General features: G+C 41.4%; 1 protein-coding gene across 4 annotated transcripts in view; it reads left to right on the plus strand.

Annotated features, from left to right (window-relative positions):
• Positions 1–704: 704 nt before the first annotated feature.
• Tab3 (TGF-beta activated kinase 1 (MAP3K7) binding protein 3) overlaps positions 705–12,958 on the plus strand; it is a 64,209-nt gene continuing 51,955 nt past the window's right edge. For 2 of the 4 annotated variants that reach the window (XM_052732345.1, XM_052732351.1), the window contains exon 1: positions 705–877. The gene's annotated coding sequence lies outside the window, so the exon portion shown is untranslated. Of the gene's footprint in view, positions 878–1,217; positions 1,336–12,958 lie in introns of those variants that run through there. The other 2 variants (XM_052732354.1, XM_052732358.1) reach the window with 1 other exon arrangement.

The raw sequence follows: 12,958 nt of genomic DNA on the forward strand, positions 1-12,958 counted from the left end.
AGAAAACCAAACAATACTTATTTGACTAAATGAAAGACAAGAAAAAATAAAACTAGAAAAAGGAGTTATTTGGGTGGAAAACCCGACAACAGTTGTTACCTGGAAGCGCATAGTAATGTGACCCAACACAGTGAAGGAGCATCTGCGAATTTATAAAGAACGCTGTCGCAGCAGAGATGGGGAGGAGCAAAGGGCTGGGGGACTCCTGGGAGCGTCTGTGTTTAACCTTGGGAGCTTAGGTGGGATGCCAAGCCTTAAGAGATAGATGTCACTTTGGCAACTGATTGTGCCAAGCCTTTTACCGGGTTTCACTCCCACTAACTCCGCCCCACACCTCTAGAGAAAACAGGTAAAACTCAGACTGGATCTCACTTCAGGGGCAGTTCTGGGAAGCGTCAGCCCACGGTCTCGCGCAGGCGCAGTCAATTTTCCACGTAACATACGGCCCATTTCCGACGTGGGCGAGCATTCGCTGGGGCTCATTTATCACCTTTCCTGTGGGGGACCCCGCCCTCCCTCCGGTTCTTGTGGGGAAAGCCTCGCGAGATCGCTTAGGGCCGGCCTCCCCAGCGGTGCCATCTTTGTGCCTGGCGAGCGAAGGCGCCCGACGGAAGCCCTGAAGCCCGCAGCTCTCCTGGCAAGCTCTCCCCGAGACCGGATCCAGGAAATACAAGGCGGGCCTCAGTGGGAGGGACTCCGTGAGGGAGGAGGGAGGCAAGGGGGCGGCGGCAGCGGCGGCTCACACCGGATCTGCCCTCGGCGCAGCGCGCACCGGAGGGGGTTCGGCCGGGGAAGCAGTGCCGCCCGGACCCCCCGTGAAAGTCGGCCAAGGGTGTGCGTGCCAGGCGGTGGGGCTTGGAGCGACTGCTGGGGTTCGGTGAGTGGTGGCGAGAGGCCCGGCACCTGCCCGAGGCCAGGACTTTGGGGGTGCCCGGGGTCGTCCTAGTGACCCCACGCCCACGACGTTGGGCGTGGGCGAGACTGCGGGTGTCCAGGGGGTTTGGCTCGGCCTCTGGCAGTTAGCAGGCACGGGGAATTACGGGGCTGCGGGAGGTCTGCGCAGGGCCTGTCGTGGCGGCTGCGCCCGCCTGGACGCCCCAAACGCCCCGAGGCCGAGGGGAGAGGGAGTGGCTGCGGAGGGGGGGGGGGCGGAGCGGGGGCTTGATTGCCATCAGCCCTCGGGTGAAGGGGGCTGATGCTCTTCCTTTTGCGTTCCTGGACATCATGCAGAGTGAACCTCCGTGTACAGGTTTCAAGTCTCAGTAAGGTGTTTGCGGATTGGGGCTCGGAGAACTGAGGCTGGTTCTCTGGAAGGTGTTGGGACATGTGCACAAGGTTAGTAGTAATAGTAATGATTGTTGTGGAGGAGGTTTGCAAATAATTGTAGAGGAAAGCGACCGCATTGCCTGTTTTTGAAGATGACATTAAACAGCCCTCTGAGATCCAACAACGGATTAGAGTTGTTCCTACTTGGAGTTTTATACTTTAGTACTGTGTATCTGCTTATAAAGTGCACTAAGTAGGATGGGTGTAGGTGAGATACAGACAAGGTGAAGTAGAAAGTAAGCTGCACGATAAGGAACCAAAAGTTTAGATGAGTCGGAATATAAAGCATTGTCTGTACTGAACATAACATTTAGATTTTTTTTTTCTTTTGAGAAAAATTCCTGACAAGGCAAGGCTCTTCAGTTGTGTTCTTTAGCAACATTTGTCAATTTTTACCGTCTAATATATTTACTTATGAATTCGTAAAAGGAAAGGAATGAGCAGTATAAAAGAACAGCTTGATGACCTGAGCTGGCTGTGTACTCTTTCAGGGGGTGAGGAAGGGGGAGAAAGTTTCCTTTTTGCTTTAAGAATGATTTGTAGGACTATAAAAGAACATGCATAAAAAGAAAACACGATCAAGAAGATTTGTTTTTTTTTTTAAATGCAAGGTTAACTGTATAATGTTGAATTACAAAGTACATCATCTCTTACGGTAATTCCCCCCCACTTCCCTGCAGTGGACACTGGAGAAATGCAAGTACTCCCTAAATTCTACACATACATAGTTTTAAATCAGTGTATTATATGAATTTTTACAAATCTAAAAGTCTCCCTCCCCTTTGGCCTAGAACTGGCTTAATCAAGGCAAAGTTGACTTTGGTGAAGGTAGATATTAAATATACAATTACCATGGTTACATCTGACAGCATAGTGAATGTTCAATCACCCTGAATTTTCTTCTGTTTATTTGACACATTCTTTTCTTTAACTGTAGACCACCCTGTACAGTTTGTGTTGGAGCACACTGAGTGAGCATTGAGTATATACAGTTACTGGACTTGGTGGGCAGTGTGCATTTTAATTTAATCCTTACAGTTTCTCTATGCTAAAGAAAGTGTCCAGCCGGGCGGTGGTGGTGCACGCCTTTAATCCCAGCACTTGGGAGGCAGAGCCAATCGAATCTCTGTGAGTTCGGGGCCAGCCTGGGCTACCAAGTGAGTTCCAGGAAAGGCGCAAAGCTACACAGAGAAACCCTGCCTCGAAAACCCCCCCCAAAAAAATAAATAAATGAATAAATAAATAAGTAAAGTGTCCCTATTACACAGATAACGACATACACTTCCAGTATTCTTCTGTAGTGTACATATCTGAGATCACATAGTGAGTGAACTGCAAAGCTGGAACTCAGATTCATGTGTGTCTGATTTTAGAGACTGTGTTCTTTCTATACTTTCTGTATGTGTTTATGTGCAGACACAAATTTATTAAAAATGGAAACTTTTGTTTTAAAGAAACCATTCAATTCTCTTGAAGACCCTCATGTGTCCTTAATACAAGATAATCTCAGGTATTTTTTTCATTTGAGATGTATTCATTTGCTAGACAGAGGTATGGTTTGAGCTGATATGTAAAGATTCCAAATAGCTAGTAGTGACCTATACCTGAAATACATGGTAACTCCGCCTTCTGTTTCAGCATACCCAGGATACTTCAAGGAGTAAATGTTTTATTTACTCTGATCTTGAATCATATTTAAAATTGCAGGACTAAAGTAAAATAGGAGCTATTTATAGGGGCCTCAATTTGCCTTACAGGAGTTTTATGGTAATATGCACACACAGTTACTTTCTTAGACCTCAGTACAGTACTTGTTAGGCAGTTTTGCTTTTCTTCTTTTCATGTAGTTTGAAAGTTTTAGAGTTAGATCATGTTTTGCAGAAAATAGGACCACTAATTAAGGCAAGCAACATCATCTGTTATGGGCCTAGGGGTGGACAGATTTTAGATGTTCCGGAGCAGTGAGTGTCCGAGCTGTTGGTGGAATCACGGGGCCATTTTGCAGAGATGTCAGGTCAGTGAAGGCATTACTTTTGGCTCCTACTGGTCTCCGCTGTTGGGTGGCTGATGTGCTGTTGAGCTCGTCGTCCTAGCTCTTATCTCTGTTCGAGAGAGAGAGGCCCCACGTCTGGGTAGAGTTGAACTGGAAGAACAGCCAGGCAAGTTGGGGGGTGGGGTAGGGAGGAAGATGACACCTAAGTGGTGCTCATCCTCCAGCAGGTCAGTTGGTCAGAGTTCAGTGTGTAGTTAGTTATCTTTGACTGGAAATTCTAGCAGTGGTATGCAGTTCAGGGTTTGCCGCTCCGTTTTTCAAGATGTGAATTGTTTTAAGAGTGGAACAGCACTGTCTCATGGATACGGAAACAGGATTTCTGTGTTACTCAGTATATATCTGGATGTGTGTTCTATGGAGTGTGGGGCTGTTGTAAATAACACCTTGCAATCCGGATGGATAATCTTTGGGCTGAAGGAGCAAGTTTTTAATTATAGTTGTACTCTCAAGAAAGAGTTAAATATACTTTACTTGGGGAGGGACTACTGGTATTTGGCCTATTAGAGTGGAAAATATTGATAAATGATAAAACCTACCAAATAAACAGAAAGCCGTCCTGACATGATTTATATGGTCACTATGTTAAAAAGTACACCAAGAAATTGTTTGTACCTGGAAGGTGATTTTCATACCTTTGGCATAGCCTCATGTTAATATCATAACCATAACATAAACATTTGTTTGTCTAAAAGTGAAATAGATGGAATGAAATACTTGGAACTGTCAAATTGAGTCCTAAATATTTAAGAGCATTTTTATAGTTTGAGACCTCTATTAGCTTCCTATTCAGCTCCCCAAAATTTCACTTTTCTCCCTGCTTAAAATCTCTCAGCTTACATTCCTTGATGCTGTTCCTGCCCCAAGCTGGATCTTTCCTTTAGTTCTCAGTTGGCCCTGGAGTCTTTTGCTGGGTGTGTGAAGAGTGAAGAGGGCTTCAGAGCCTTTAAGTCCATCCCCCTGCTCTCGGTTCTTTTGCCCTAGCAGATGAAGAGGAATGCAGTAAAGACCCCATGGCCCACCAGATTGTGTCTTCAAAAGGAGAATGAGGATCAGAGGGAGGGAGGCCTTGTCCAGATTCTTGCTATGGTTTCTCCTCTCCCTCTTATGAGTCAAGAAGGGAAGTTTGTAGAAGCCAGTGTGCTGTAGAAGTCGGCACTGTTCCCTCATCCTCTTCATTAGCCACCCCACTCTGACACATCACCGTCCTTCCTCTCAGCTGGCGTCTCAACTTCTTCATCTCTGATCTCTCCTCTGCCCCCCAGTTCTGACTTCTGTCCCTTTTCATGCCCTTTCTCCTGCTCTGCTTTGATCACATCTTAAGGAAGCTCAGACTCTTTTCTTAGTGAGGGAAGATTTTCTTCTACTTCCAGAACTTAATAGGGCAGTGTTAGTTGGTTTGGTACTGAGTTGGAATGCTAAATGGTTTTCCCATAGAACCATTGCCCACAGAGCTTGGTGTTTTGTGTACTTCTATTACCTTATGGATGTTTAGGCTTTCATGGATTGGTAGAAATGTAGCATATTAATCTTTGTTTCCTGGGAAGCCCATGTCTGAAGTTCAGATAGGTGATTTTAAAAACACAGCAAGGCAGCTGTTCATATGAACTTACAGTGGTTGTGACAGCATGTGCAAGACTTGTACAAGCCCAAGACAGATCAAATCCCAGTTTAGGAGGGAAATTGGGCATCAAAGTTATTGGCAGCTAGTAGCTGTTTGGGAAAGGAGAGTTAGTTTTCTCTAACAGTGTGGACCCTGGTAAGATGATCACACCAGTGGAAAGCCACACAGCCAAGAATATTTGTTTTATTTTTTATTTTTTTGGTTTTTCTGAGACAGGGCTTCTCTCTGTACTTTTGGTGCCTGTCCTAGGTCTTGCTCTGTAGACCAGGCTGGCCTCGAACTCACAGAGATCCACTTGGCTCTGCCTCCCAAGTACTGGGATTAAAGGCGTGTGCCTCCACCACCTGGCCTTTTTTTAAAATTAATTAATGTATGTATGTATGTATGTATGTATATATGTATGTATGTATGTATGTATGTATTTTGGTCGGCCAAGAATATTTGAGCAGCACTAATTTGTTCTGATTTTTTTTTTAAGAACATGAAGTTGGGAAGGATGGGAAATCTGGGAAGAGTTGGTGAAAGGAAAACGAATATGATTCAAACACATTGTATGAAAATCTTGAAAAACTAATAAAACTTTAGTTCCGGAAACTGATGGAGGCTACCTGATTTTTGTTACTTAGTGAGAATAGTAGGTAGCCCACCTTTGGCTGTCCAGGTTATTCTAGGTATGCAGATGAGGTGGCCCTTCCAGGAAATAAACTGATCAAGAGGTTTTTGAACTTTTATTATGTGGATTGGTGTTTTGCCTGCCTATATCTGTGCATCACATGCATGAGTTACAGATACCATGTGGATGCTAGGAATTAGACCTGGGTCCTCTGGAAGACCCAGCAGTCAGTGCTCTCAACCATCAGGCAGATAGTTCAGCCATGGAAGGATTTTTTAATTCTGTAGTCTTTAAAAATACTCATTTATGCATGAGTGTTTTGCCAGCATGTATGTTTGTTCACCACCTGCCCAAGTTGACAGGAAGAGGACATCAGATCCCCTGGGACTGGAGTTACAGAAAGTTACGTGCCATGTAGGTGCTAGGGATTGAACTTGGGTCCCTGGAAGAGCAGCTTAAGCACGGAGCCATCTTTCTAGCCTCTTGATAGGGTCTTTTAGGTTGTCAATGAAAATTTGCTGAATTTTGGTACACATTTTGAAATAGAATGTATATTTGTTCCACCTCAGGTTAATTGTCATTAAAGCAGATCTTATGGCCGGGCGGCGGTGGCGCACACCTTTAATCCCAGCACTCAGGAGGCAGAGCCAGGTGAATCTCTGAGTTCGAGGCCAGTCTGGTCTACAGAGCAAGATCCAGGACAGGCACAAAAGCTACACAGAGAAACCCTGTCTTGAAAAACCAAAAAAAAAAAAAAAAAGCAGATTTTATGGTGGTGTAAGAACAACAGAGTTCTAGTTTATCATGAAAAGAATATCTTGTTCACGCTATTTCTTGCTGATGTTTTGAAACTGTCTGAAGGTACTGGCTATCTTGCAGTTTTTTACTCTAGTTTACTTAGTGGTAAATGTGGGCAGGGTGTTTTACCTGAAGATTTAAAATAAAAGTTTACTAATCTGTTGTTATATATGCTATAATTGGTTGTGATATTCAGATAATTCAGTGAGAGCGTTCAAAGTAAGAAAAGCAAAGCCAAATTTATTTTGTACTTGTTCTCCATAATTGTATTTAATCTTAGCTTGCTTGAAGGAAATAGTCCCAATAAATGGCAAGATAAGGCTTTAAGGGTTGCTTCAGGCCATTCTTGTTTGAAAACTGAATTTCAGTTTGTACCCTCTGTTCATTTTAAGTTTACCACATTCTCTAATTACATAGAGCATGATAGTTTGGAAAAAATAGCTGCTCTACAGGCAAATTTCTCAAACAGCTAGATCTTTTGACACAGGCTAGCTCAGTGTTTTGGGGCAAATTGCTTAATCTCTGACCTGTTTTCTTCAATTTTGAAATGAGGATGATGTGGTATTTACCTCGTGAGGATTAAATGGGCCAGAGGATATATTATATTTAAAGCACGACTAGCAATGGTAAATGCACAAAAGAATTGTTTTTGTTACTAATATTATCATGGCCGTTAATACTTGAGCTTCCTTCTGAGATGATAACCTTTTTATTACGGTGGGAGTAGCTGTAAAAGGTGTCTTCACTTCCTTGATAGTAACATTTAAAGCCAAAGCATATTGAGGGGGCCCAGGCTAGATGTATAATAACTGCCAGATCCACCCACAATTGGTCGTAGTTCAGAAAACCCATAGAATATTAAGATTTTTTTTTCCTGTAGCTCTGTTTCTATCATGGTAAGTATAAAGAACTAGGCCTCCTTGATGTATGAGTAAAATAGGATTGAGTCACTGTAGTTTGTTTATTAAAATTTAGTGATATTGGCATCTACAAAGCTAGAGTCTGTAGAGAGGGAGCCTAAATTTCTATAAGATCTATAAAGACTTTTTTTAAAAATTGAAACATACACCACTTTCCCACAGGAAAAAACTGTGTATGGTGTTCTGCTTCTCAGAGCAGTTCAGTGTATCTGAATTTGAGTATTGGTAGTACTGTAAAAAGTAACTTTGTCTGTGACAGTGTATCAGTAAAACCATGCAGGCAGAACAGCGTGTACTGAACGGTTATGGATATAGCCTTGCTGGAGAGATAGTGGGCTACTCCTTCTGCATGAGCAGCAGAGACTCCCCATGCCCTGAGGAAAAGCTTGCTTTTCTGGTGCAGCTTGGAGATAGGGTAAGTAGTGGCAAGAGCCATTTTTGTGGCTTGTGTTCTCTAAAGACTGTACTGCCTAGTGAAGTGTTTATGACCGTGGTCTGTGCATCCAGAGTGCCTGCCTTCAAATCTCTGTTCCTCTACTACCAGAGCTTCTCATCTGTACAGTAGACGTAAAGGAACTCTCATAAGGTTTGTGGAAAGATGAAGTGCATTGGTAATGGGTGAATGCACGAAGCCTTACCTTGCTTGAAGGTGGCTTTGTAAGAAATGTTATATACTCATCTTTATTAAGCTTTACTGTTTTATGATATCTAGAATACCCTGCTCTACTTGGTTGTCTGTTACCTATCTCTGGGGTATCTTAAATAGGATTCTTCTCTCCCACCTAAAAAGGATTCTTTTCTCTCACCTAAAAGTAGGATTCTTGTCTTCTTTCCATGGAGGAATAGTTTTAGAGTTTTTATTTTTATTTCTATCCAATTGGGATGAGTTTTGTTTTGCTATGGCCTTTTGGGTTTGATTGTACAATGTTAGGAAAATAACTAGCATTTTAATAGTCCTTTCTGGGAGCTTGCTGTTCGTTCGATTTCCACCTTATTGCCACCCCACCCCATTGCCCGTGACTGGTTTTATACAGGACCAGATCGCCTCAACTGCATCTCAGCACCTGTCTATAGCAAAGCAGTGCTTTATATATCCTTTGCCGTCCTTATCTAATAGCCAGGAATCTCATGGCAATATTTTAAATGTTTTAGGGTACACATGGAAAGGTATGGCTTTCCCTATTGCACAAATAAAAAAGAGATTCTCTTTGAGTCCCAGGCCAGCCTGGACTAGAGGGAGATTCTGTTTAAAACAAAAACAAACAAACAGTATGGACTGGAAAGGTGGCCCAGTAAGTGAAGCATTTGCCATGCCAGTGTGAGTTCAGATTTCAAAGGCACATGAAACTGGGTCCCAAACTAACAAGGTGGCCCAGTTGGTAAAAGCTCTTGCCGTGCAAGCCTGACCATCAGAGTTCGGTCCTTCAGACCCATAAAAGGTGGAAGGAAAGAACCAGTTACACAAAGTGGTTTTCTAACCTTCACAAGTATGCTCCGGCATGCACACTCCCCCAATGATAGATAAATAAATGGAAATATTTTTAAAAGTCTGTGTTCACCCTCTGTTGAAGCCTCAAGTGAATGTGGAAAGCTGCTTGTGTCAATTGAAGTATATGTTTCTCAGTTTCTAGTACCTTTTACAACGCCATTTTTTGCTTTGAAACAACTTTAGACTTAAAATTGCAGAAATAATGGATAACCAGACTACAGTCCACAGCTGGGTAACAAGGAAGACACTAAGAGGGACAATGGATTTCCCTGGGAAGGGGAAATAGATGAGATCTCCTGGATAAAATGGGGTTGGGGGTGGAGGGTAGGGGACAGGGGATGGGAACATGAGGGATCTGGTTGGTTAAAAGAAACATACAAAGTTTAATTTTTATCATTTATTCCCTGCTACCACCCTTTTTCTCTTCCAAGATATGTTGTATTTAGTCATTAAATCGGTTAATTTTTTTTACATGCATTTATTTCTTTCGGTTTTTTTTTTTTGTGTGTGTGTGTGTGTGTGTGTGTGTGTGTGTGTGTGTGTGCCCACGCGCGCCAGCCACAGCATTTGTGTAGAGATTGAGAACAACAAATGGGACTTCTTACTCTCCTTCCATATGTGAGTCCCTGGAATGGAATTCATATCATCAGGCATAGTGGAAGAAGTACTTTTATCCACTGAACCATTTCACTGGCCCCATTTTTAATTATTTGCATTTATATCATTGGTATCTTCATTTTGTTAGTTAAAAAAATTCTGTTGCCATAAAACCGTTTTCTGATTGATTCTTCAGTTTTTTGCAGGTCCTGAAAGGTCAGGTGTTTCCTCTCTGGCTAGCAGAGCCAGAGAGTCATCTTGGCACTGAACTTTATGGTTTGAAATAAAAGGTGAGGGTCCTGTGATAGTGAAAAGAACCTCTTTGGGTTTGTAGTTGAAAATAAGCACTTTTATAATTTAAAATTATTTCCACAAGATCAATAGGGCTATTTATATTGTTGATATTTGATCATTGTAGCTTCAGAGTGACAAGACATTATTTTAAAATCATAAGCATGCTTAGTTGTAAACATAGGTGCAAATTGAGATGAACTGGAGAATTTAGCTTTTTAGAAGTCATGATTTAATAAGAACTAGTATAATCATTTAATGTCGGAAAGGTAACACATTTGATTGTTTATATGAACTTAGAGAAAACTCTTGGTTTCAATTTGTGGCCATTGTAGTTGGTTGTTTTTGCTCTTTGGTCTTTGGTCTTTTAAGGGCCCACCACCCAGCTCCCAAATAAATCACACATGGAGGCTTATTCTTAATTATTAATGTTTGGCCTTAGCTTAGCTTGTTTCTAGCCAGCTTTTCTTAACTTTAAATTATCCCGTCTATCTTTTGCCCCTGGGCTTTTATCTTTCTCTATTTCTGTGTATCTTACTTTTACTATTACTCCGTGGTGGCTAGCTGTGTGGCTGGCCCCTAGCATCCCCCTTGCCTTGTTTTCTTACTCTTTCTTCTTTTGCTCTTTTTCTCCTTCTGTTTATTCTCTCTGCCTGCCAGCCCTACCTATCATTTCTCCTGCCTCGCTATTGACCATTCAGCTCTTTATTAGACCATCAGATGTTTTAGACAGGCAAGTAACAGCTTCACAGAGTTAAACAAATGCAACATAAAAGAATGCAGCACATCCTTGCAACATTAAACAAATATTCCACAGCACAAACTAGTGTAACAATTAGGTGGGCAAGGTGGCTCACACCTTTAATCCCAGCACTCGGAGGCAGAGCCAGGTGGATCTCTGTGAGTACGAGGCCAGCCTGGTCTACAGAGAGTTCCAGAACAGGCACCAAAACTACAACAGAGAGCCGGGCGGTGGTGGCGCACGCCTTTAATCCCAGCACTCGGGAGGCAGAACCAGGCGGATCGCTGTGAGTTCGAGGCCAACCTGGGCTACCAAGTGAGTTCCAGGAAAGGCGCAAAGCTGCACAGAGAAACCCTGTCTCGAAAAAACCAAAAAAAAAAAAAAAAAAAAAAAAAAAAAAACTACAACAGAGAAACCCTGTCTCAAAAAAACAAAACAAAAAAAATGTAACACATCTTAAAATAATATTCTACAGGCCATGATTGATTTTTTTTTTTAACTTTTATTTTCAAGGATGTGATATGTGGAGATTCCATTATTCTGAATTTTCATACATGCTTTAAGCTTGATGTCAAAGTCGTCATAGTGTAAACAGAAAGTTATCTGGTAGGCTGCACATCACGGACTTTACTTTAGAAAGTCTTATCTTTTCTGCCACAGAAATAACTTTTGGCTGTTAGTCATGGATGGCAATGAAAGTAATTTTGGGTTGGTTGGATGAAATTGTTTCCAGTGAGTATGGTTTATATTGAGAGATACTCCTGGTATATCCTCTTAGTATGTACAAATCCCATAAACCATAGCTAATTGGGTAGGGGGTGAATGTAATTCAGTAATTTCAGTTTTATACTTACTCAGATCTTTTCATCGCCTTGGACAAATTATCTAACTTTAAATGACCTTGGTTTCTTTATTTGTAAAATTAGGGGATTTAGCTAGCTGTGTCAATCTATAAAGTTCCAAGATTTAAAAAAATGCTCTTAACAGAAAACTACAAGGTAGTTCTAGATCTTTATGAGTCAATACTTGTCACTGTAACTAGAAAGAAGTCAGTTTATCCGATTGGATTCCAGCTAACACCAAGAGTCCCTAATTTTGACACCTGTGTAAATATTTTTGGTTATTAGCATATTACTCTTGAAATGATAGTTATTAGAATTTTGTACTTTGATCTGAAGCACTCGACTTCAAGATTTTTTGCTTTCATGATTTTTGAATAATTTTGAAAAATGTATTCCTTCAGCACTTAAAAAGAATTAAAAGACTTTTTACCCAGCTTTAATAGAAAGTACACACTATCCATAGTGAACAACTCAGTGAATTTCCATCAGCTAAACACACGTTTGTGTATCAGCCCCTATCTAGTATCATAAACAACTGTGAAGTCTTGCCTTGCCTACCTTAGCATACCACCTGCCATTTTCTTGACTGTCACCACTACAGACCAGTTTTGCCGACTTTTGTACTTTATATGAATGGAATCAGGTTGTACTCTTTCTGATGGCTTTGGTGTAAAATAGTAAATGTAAAAGGAATCCGTGTATAGTTGTAGACTAGTCTCATTACTGTATATTTCCTTGTATGAATATATCACTATTTATTACTGATGGAGATTGTTGAAGTACCAGTGTTTGAGAGTCTTGACATAGGCAGGTTTCTTAAAGTAGATTGTTTCTTTAAGATCATCATTGATGATGGTTTCTCTTAGTGCTAAGATTACAGGAGGAGTGAGAGCTGTTTTCTTGAACTATGAGCATTTAATTATTTTGTTGCTTTTGAGACAGGGTCTTCCTTTGTAGCTCTGGCTGGCCAGGAACTCAGAGATCCACTTCGCTCTGTCTCCCCAGTACTGGGATTATAGGTGAGCACCACCACTCCCAGCTTAACACACTTTTAAAAGATATTAAAAAGCTTTTTATTACGCAATCACAGGGAGAGTATCAGTGTTTTAGTTAAATGTTCTAGTTAGAGGTTTATACTTTTATAACTCTCGGGTAGAATTCCTTCCAAAAGTGTCATATACACCTTGTCTCTTGTCACTTGCTCATTTGTAGGAGTTCATTACATGTTGGAAAGGAGCCCTTGCTGTTTACAAATACATTCTGCCACTGTGTGATATGCACTTCCATTTTTCATGGGTCTTTTCAGAAATGAAAGTTCTCATTTGTAATATAACAAGTATTTCCCCTTATGTTTAAAGTAGACACAGATTTCAGTTTAAACCATCTTTTCCTATCCCATGATTAAAAGGATATTTTCTCTCATCTGGAAGCTTTGCAGCTTTGGTGTTCACACAAAGATCCAGTGATTACGTGAAATTGATTGTTGTCTGTCCTTTTCTCCATATGGATAGCAAGATGTCCTAGCACAGGGATTTCCATACTACTGAGAAGTATTAAATGTGCATCTGTATTATGGTTCGGTTTCTATGCTCTGTTCTGTTTGTATCACCCTGTTCTGGCACCACATTGTCTTGTTTATGATAACTTCATAGTAAGTCTCAATAGT

This window comes from Peromyscus californicus, unplaced genomic scaffold (genome assembly GCF_007827085.1).
Source record: "Peromyscus californicus insignis strain IS unplaced genomic scaffold, ASM782708v3 Scaffold_10__1_contigs__length_136768540, whole genome shotgun sequence".
In the NCBI taxonomy this organism is placed as follows: domain Eukaryota; kingdom Metazoa; phylum Chordata; class Mammalia; order Rodentia; family Cricetidae; genus Peromyscus; species Peromyscus californicus.